Below are 7372 nucleotides of genomic sequence, written 5' to 3'. Positions count from 1 at the left end.
AGTCACATGCAAAGAAAGATTCTAAATCCCTACTGATTAGAGAAATCCAATTTTTTAAAAAATTCCAAGATGCTGTCTCATATCTATCTGATTGGCTAACATGATACAAAAAGAAAATGACAAACTCTAGAGGGAATTTGAAACAATTTGGAAAGTAATATACTTTTAGTGGAGTTAGGAACTAGTCCAATGATTCTGGAGAACAATTTGGAACTGTGCCCAAAGGGCTGTAAAACTGCGCATACCTTTTAGTACAGCAATACCACTGCTCGGTCTGTATCCCAAAGAGATCAAAGAGTTGGGGGAAGGAACTATATAGCATTTTTTTTTTTGTGGTGTCAAAGAATTGAAAATCAGAGTGATGCCCATCAACTGGGGAATGTTTGAATTTGTTGTGATATAAAATTGTGAAAAAATACTATAAAGTCATAAGAAATGATGATCAGAATCTTTTCAAAAAAACCTTGGAAGGCTTATATAAATTGATGCGGATTGAAGTAAACAGAACAAGTAGAACATTGTACACAATGATAACAATATGACAAAAATGATCATCTGTAAGAGACTTAACTACTCTGATCAAGACTATAATAATATATAATTAGCACTCATTTAAAAATATTCCAAACCCTCTTTGTTCCTTTTGCCCTCACCTCTTCCTTGAGAAGACAGTCAATTTTATATCAATTAGACCAGTGAAGCCATTTAAAACGCATTTCCATAGAAATCTTATTGCAAAAGAAAACACAGACAAATAAATAAGAAAAATACAGATGTGAAAAGATGTTTCAATGTGCATTCATAGTGTAATAGTTGTCTTTCTTGAGGTGGATAGCATTTTTCATCACGGGTCCTTTGTAACTGTCTAACATTATTGTCTTGATCAGAATAGCTAAGTTATAGAAGCAATGAATAATTTCTTTGGAGAGAATGACAATAGTGAGGCAACATAACAAAATTGGTAGTATGCAACTGAAGCAATGCTTCTGGAAAATTTTTCATTTCTAAACACATATATTAATAGAAAAAAACAGATCAAAAATTTAGACATGCAAATAAAAATGTAGAAAAAGAAAAAAATAATAGTTCACAATTAAACACCAAATTAAAAATCCTAAACTTTCGAAGAGATTAGTAAAATTGAACAAACAAATAATAATAGAAATTCATATCATGGGAAGAAAATAAAATAGATAAACCATAGTTAAATTTTAATTTTAAAAAGAAGAAAATCAAATTCTAGTTTCAAAAACTGGAAAGAATGTATGTGTCAAAATTGAAAGTTAAATTCAAGCACTTATTAAGATCTATTTTCACTAACTATATGGAATAAAACTGACTATTTAAATTAAAATGATGGATATTTAAAAAATTCAAATTGCTCAGAATAACAAAAGAAGAAATAGAATACTTAAATAATGTTATCTTGGAAAAATAAATTGAACATGCCATCAATGAGCTCCCTAAGAAAAAATCCCAGCACTAGATGGATTAACAAGTGAGTTCTACTAAGCATTTAAAGAATAAATTCTAATATTATTTAAACTGTTTGGGAAAATAGGTAAAGAAAGTGTCCTAACAAGTTCTATGGTACAAAAAAGGCTTTCATATGTAAGCCAATGAGAAAGAAAAGGGAGAAATAAAACTATAGACCAGTTTCTCTAATAAATATTGATATGAAAATTTTAATTAAATATTTGCAGTGAGATTATATGTTTGTGATATATCACAAACAACATACACTATGGACCAGGTGGGATTTATACCAGCAAGGTAGGGTTGGTTCAATATTATGTAAACTATAAGGCAAAATTGACCATATCAACAACAAAAACAATTAGAATCGAATGATAATATCAGTAGATGCAAAAAAAAAAAAAAAACCTGACAAGGTGCAATACCTATTCTTGTTAAAAAAAAAAAAACCTAACTAGAAAACAGGAACAAATGAGACCTTTCTTAAAATGTTAAGTAATCTCTATTTAGAAACAAAGAATAAGTATTGTCTGTAATGGCAGAAGAACTTGAAGCCTTCACAGTAAGATCAGAGGTTAAGCAAGAGTATCTCTTATTACCACCTTTGTACTAGAAATGCTAGCTACAGCAATAAGACAAGAAAAGGAAACTGAAGGAATTAGACTAGGAAACACCTTTGCAGATGATATGATGAAATACTTAGAGCTTGGTTAGTGAGCCAACTAAAAAATGTTGAGACAATTAACCATTTCAGCAAAATTGGAGGATGCAAAATAAACCTCCCCTAAATCATCAGTATTTCTATTTTTTTACCAACAAACCCTAGGAGGAAGACAGAAAAAGGGAAATTTCATTCTAGATAACTACAGATAGCATAAAATACTTGGGAGTCTAACTACCAAAATAAATGTAGGAACCATATGGATAGTAATAGAAAGCACTTTTCACCCCAATATATATCTAAGTAATTTGAGAAATAGTCATAGCTTAAGAAAAGATTAAACCAATATAATAAAACTTCAATACTACCTAAATTATTTTACTTATTCAGTGCCATATCGATCAAACTACAAAAGAATTATTTTATCATTAGAAAAAGCAAGCAACAAAATTCATCTGGGCAAACAAAAAGTCAAGAATATCAATGAAAGAAAAATGAAGGAAAGCAATCTAGCAGTACCACATCTCGAATTGCTCTACAAAGAGGTAATCATTAAAACAATTCGGCACTAGATAAGAAATAATATGGTCAAACAATGGAATAGATTATGCAAACTATCCATAGAACTAAATGACTACAATAACCTAGTGTTTACTAAATCCAGGAATTCAAACTACTGGGACAATAACTCTCGATTTGACAAATTCTCTTGGGAAAACTAGAAATCAGCCTGGCAGAAACTAGGCACAGGACAACTTTTCATACAGGATACCAAGAAAAGCTAAAAATGGGTACATGATTTTGACTTAAACAATATCATAATCAAATTATGGGAGGATGGTGAAAACTACTTGCCATTTCTATACATAACTTAAGAGTTCATTAACAACCAAGAGATAGAGATAATCATGGGAGATGAATGGGATAATTTTGATTGTATTGAATTCAAAACTTACATAAACAAAATCAATCTAGTCAAAGTTAGATGAGAACTAGAAGAAGATTGTGTATAAAGTTTCTTTGATAAAGCTTTCATCTGTCAGATATAAATATAGATACAGATGCATACATACATACATATATACATCTATATGTGTGTGTATATATGCATGTATGTATATTTATATATATCCATATATGTACATATGCATATGCATGTGTACAAATTTAAAAAAATAATAGTTACTCCCCTATTGACAAATTGTCAATGTATATGAGTATGAAGTTTTAAGAAGAAAAAATCAAAACTATCAATAATCACATGAAAATGCAAATTAAAACTACTGAGATACCACCTCACACCTGGCCAATTGTCTAACATGGCAGAAAAGAAAAATTAAAAAATGCTGGAAATGATGTGGAAAAATTGGAAGACTAATGCATTGTGGGTGGAGTTATGAAATTGTCCAAAAATTTGGGAAAATGATTATTTAGAATTATGCCCCAAAACTAAAACTGTACATACTCTCTGACTCAATACCACTATTAAAATTTTCCCTCAAAGAGATCAAAGAAAAATGAAAGAAAGATGTTCAAAAACTATATTTAATAACTCTTTTTGTGGTGGCAAAGAATTGAAACTGAATGGATGCCCATTACTTGGGAAATGGTCAACCATGTTGTGGTAGATGAATGTGGTGGAATTCTACTGTGCTGTTAGAAATGATGGTGTAATGGGAATGTGAATTTTTAACATCTTCCCTGCCCTTAGGCTTAAGTGCAACTGGAGCCTGTGGTGGGAGGCTTGTCTCTCAGGAGATACTTTTTGACTGGGCAGTGTGTCAAGAGGGTTGTTACATTCTCTGACCCAGGAGAAGGCTATATAATCCCTGATGTGAGGTGTTGTTTTGGGGTTCACTTTGAGAAATGTTGTGTGATTTGATCAGATAAGACTCTGGAAAGCTGTTGAGAGCCCCCGGGGCTTTGAAAATCCCAGATGTTGATGTTTCCCTCTCTGGTAACTGTGATTTGGTATGGATGTAATGGTTGGACAGTTTGGAAACCTGTCTGCTTGATCTGTTTCTCTGATAATTCTGTCTGTATACTCTGAAGTTCGGGTTCTGACCTTTTTCCCCTTGAACTAGGTAAACGATATATGTTTGATTGACTAAAGTAGGCTTGTTAACCCATCTTGAGTTGCTTTCCTTTAGCAAAGCAGATCCAAGAACCTGTGTTAGCAGCCACCCTGGGGAAGCTGGGGTGCTTGCTGCTACAGATGGAGAGGATGATTTCAGAAAGAAAAAAAAAACTTAGGGAGACTTATATGAGCTGAAGGAAAATGCATTGGTCAGAATTAAGAGAATGTTGTGCATGGCAACAACTGATTAGAAGAATAATCAATTGTGAAAGACTTTTCTTCTCTTATGAATACAATGATTCAGGACAATTCCAAAGGATGATGAGCAATGCTATCCCTGTGCAGAGAGAGAAATGATAAACTCAAATTCCAAATTGAAATATATTTTCTTTCACTTTCCTTATTTTTCTAGTCTCCCCCCTCCCCAACATAGGCAATGTGGAAATATGTTTTGCATGACTATATATATATATAATGAATATGATTTATTTTTTTTCTTTCTCAGTTGTTGGGGGAGGGTTGAGATAATTCAAAAGTGAATATATTTTTAAAAATAAAATAAAAATAACAGATCTGAAAAGAACTGTGTAGGCAACCCATTCTAACATAAACTCTATTTTCTATCACTCTTAGCAACATTTATATGATAAAGGAATAAATTTCGATAGACTGTGACCAATTTTCCTTCAGAATTCCGACATTTCCCACCCAAGCATTTTATACTTTCACACAAAAGATCTCCAATGATAATTTTAAAGCAATGCAGCTTAAACACAAACAATGTAAGCTTCAGGTAAATCACTCTGCTTCTGCATACCAATTCCTCAAATAATTCTTATGACTCCCAAAAAGGAGTGTATAATATATCTGGGAGATTACATTTATTTTCTCTATATCAATCCATTATTTATAAAATAAAGATAATACATTTCCATAGACTTCTAAGTAATATATTTGTATCATAGCATTTCTAGATAATGTATAAGGATTTCTTCTTATAAGAAGTGGGAGTCATCTCAGCGACTCTGATTTAAAAAACTAATAGCTGTTGAATCCCATATGTGGGTCTGCATACATATTAGGCTTGATATTCATTCCTTCAAAATTCAAGAGAAGGTTAAAAAAGAAGACTTAAGGTTATGTTCTTGTCTGTGAATAAAAAGGCAGTCCTCCCCAAAGTAATCAATAAACATTTATCTTTTCCTAGCTAAAATCCCACCTTCCCCAAATGCCTTTTCTTTTAATGCTGGTGTCTTCTTTTTTTTCATTATCTCCAATTCATTTTATTAATTTTTTTTGTACCTAGTTCTTCCTGTGTTTCCACCCCAATTAGACTGTGAGCTTCTTGAAAGCAGGGACTGTCTTTTGTCTTTGCATCCCTAGCACTCAGCACAGTGTCGGGCACATAGTAGAAACTTAATAAATGCCTTATGATTTGACAGTTTGTGGAGGAAGTCAAGTTAATGGATCCCTGTGAATTTATTGACCCATCTTCAGGACTAAGATTTATCCTTCTCTAAAACTCCTCCTAAACCTCTCTGATCTTATCAAACTCCATCTACAGTTGATCCCAGTTCATTGGTGAGAGGAGTGGAGTCTAACATTCATTTCAATAAGCTTGGTGCAATGAATTATATATGGTATATATAGGGTCAGAGGACCTCAATAGGACACTGGTCCCCATAGGCAGAAATCCTAAAACACAAAAAGGATGCTAGAAGGTGAATCTTATCTGTCATGCGGAATCTGGAAGCAAGCACTGTGGCCCCATCAAGGGGTCACACTGTAGCTTCTTTTTCTGTTTACCACACCTGTGTTTTCATTAGTATAAGGAAATCAAATTGTGTTAATAGAGAAAAGTTGCCTAGATCACCAAGAAATTAAGTAATTTTCCCAAGGGCACATAGATAATACATTTCAGGGCCTAGAGTCTTGCTGACTAAGGTTTGCTCTCTACCTATGAGGCCATGCTGCTTCACTACCACATTCTTCTTTTAACCAATTATTCTTAATTTACATATATTTCTCTGTTGTTTCTATGCTTTTGAAGGAGTGAAAGTGCTGTTTTCAATAGCAACATTGGTCAAATGAAAAAAGAAATACAAAAGCTTACTGAAGAAAATCATTCCTTAAAAATTCGAATTGAACAAGTGGAAAGAAATGATTCTATGAGACATCAACAAAATCAAAAATGGAAAAAAAAAGTAGAAGAAAATATGAAATTTCTCAAGGGAAAAACAAGTGACCTAGAAAATATATCCTGGAGAGATAAATAAGAATTATTGGACTACCTGAAAACAATGAACAAAAAAGAAAGAAAAAAGCCTTGGCAGCATCTTTCAAGAAATTTTTGAAGAAAAATGCCCTGATATATTAGAAGTAGAAGACAAAATGAAATTGAAACAATCCACTGATCACCTTCTGAAAGAGTTCACAAAATAAAAATTCCCAGGCATATCATAGCCAAATGCCAAAGCTCACAGATCAAGTAGAAAGACTTCAAGCAGCCAAAAAGAAACAATTCAAATATTGCAGAGCTACAGTCAAGATTACATAGGATTTAGCAGCTTCCACATTAGAAAACCAGGGGACTTAGAATATGATATATCAGAAGACAAAGGATTTATGATTACAAGGCAGAATCACATACTCAGTAAAATTGAATATAATCTTTCTGGGGGAAGATGGATATTTAACAAAATAGAGCATTTCTAAGCATTTCTAATTAAAAGACCAAAGCTGAATATTTCATAAAATTTATTGATTTATTTTTAGTTTACAACATTCAGTTCCACGGTCCCTTGAGTTTCAAATTTTCTTCCCCTCTCTCTCCTTCCCCCTCCCTCCCATGGTGGCATGCAATCAAAAATAGAATCTATAAATACCTTCATATTATACATTAGTCGAGTAGTAAAGTAGTAAAGTAGGAATATAACCAATGGAGTGAACAATGAGAAAGAAGAAACAAGAGAGAGAGAGAGAGAGAGAGAGAGAGAGAGAGAGAGAGAGAGAGAGAGAAGATAGAAGAGGTTGAAAGGTTTAAACTAGATGCCTGTGATTAGGTTTCTTCAGGATCTAACAATTTATAAATCCAGTTCTGGGTAATTTAAATCCCTCCCTCTCCCTTTACTTTTCTTCAGGCCCTTGAAATCTGGCAT

Source organism: Petaurus breviceps, unplaced genomic scaffold (genome assembly GCF_028583685.1).
Source record: "Petaurus breviceps papuanus isolate PSGF00001 unplaced genomic scaffold, PetGlider_PUasm1.0 67, whole genome shotgun sequence".
In the NCBI taxonomy this organism is placed as follows: Eukaryota; Metazoa; Chordata; class Mammalia; order Diprotodontia; family Petauridae; genus Petaurus; species Petaurus breviceps.
Note: the sequence above shows the minus strand (reverse complement) of the source record.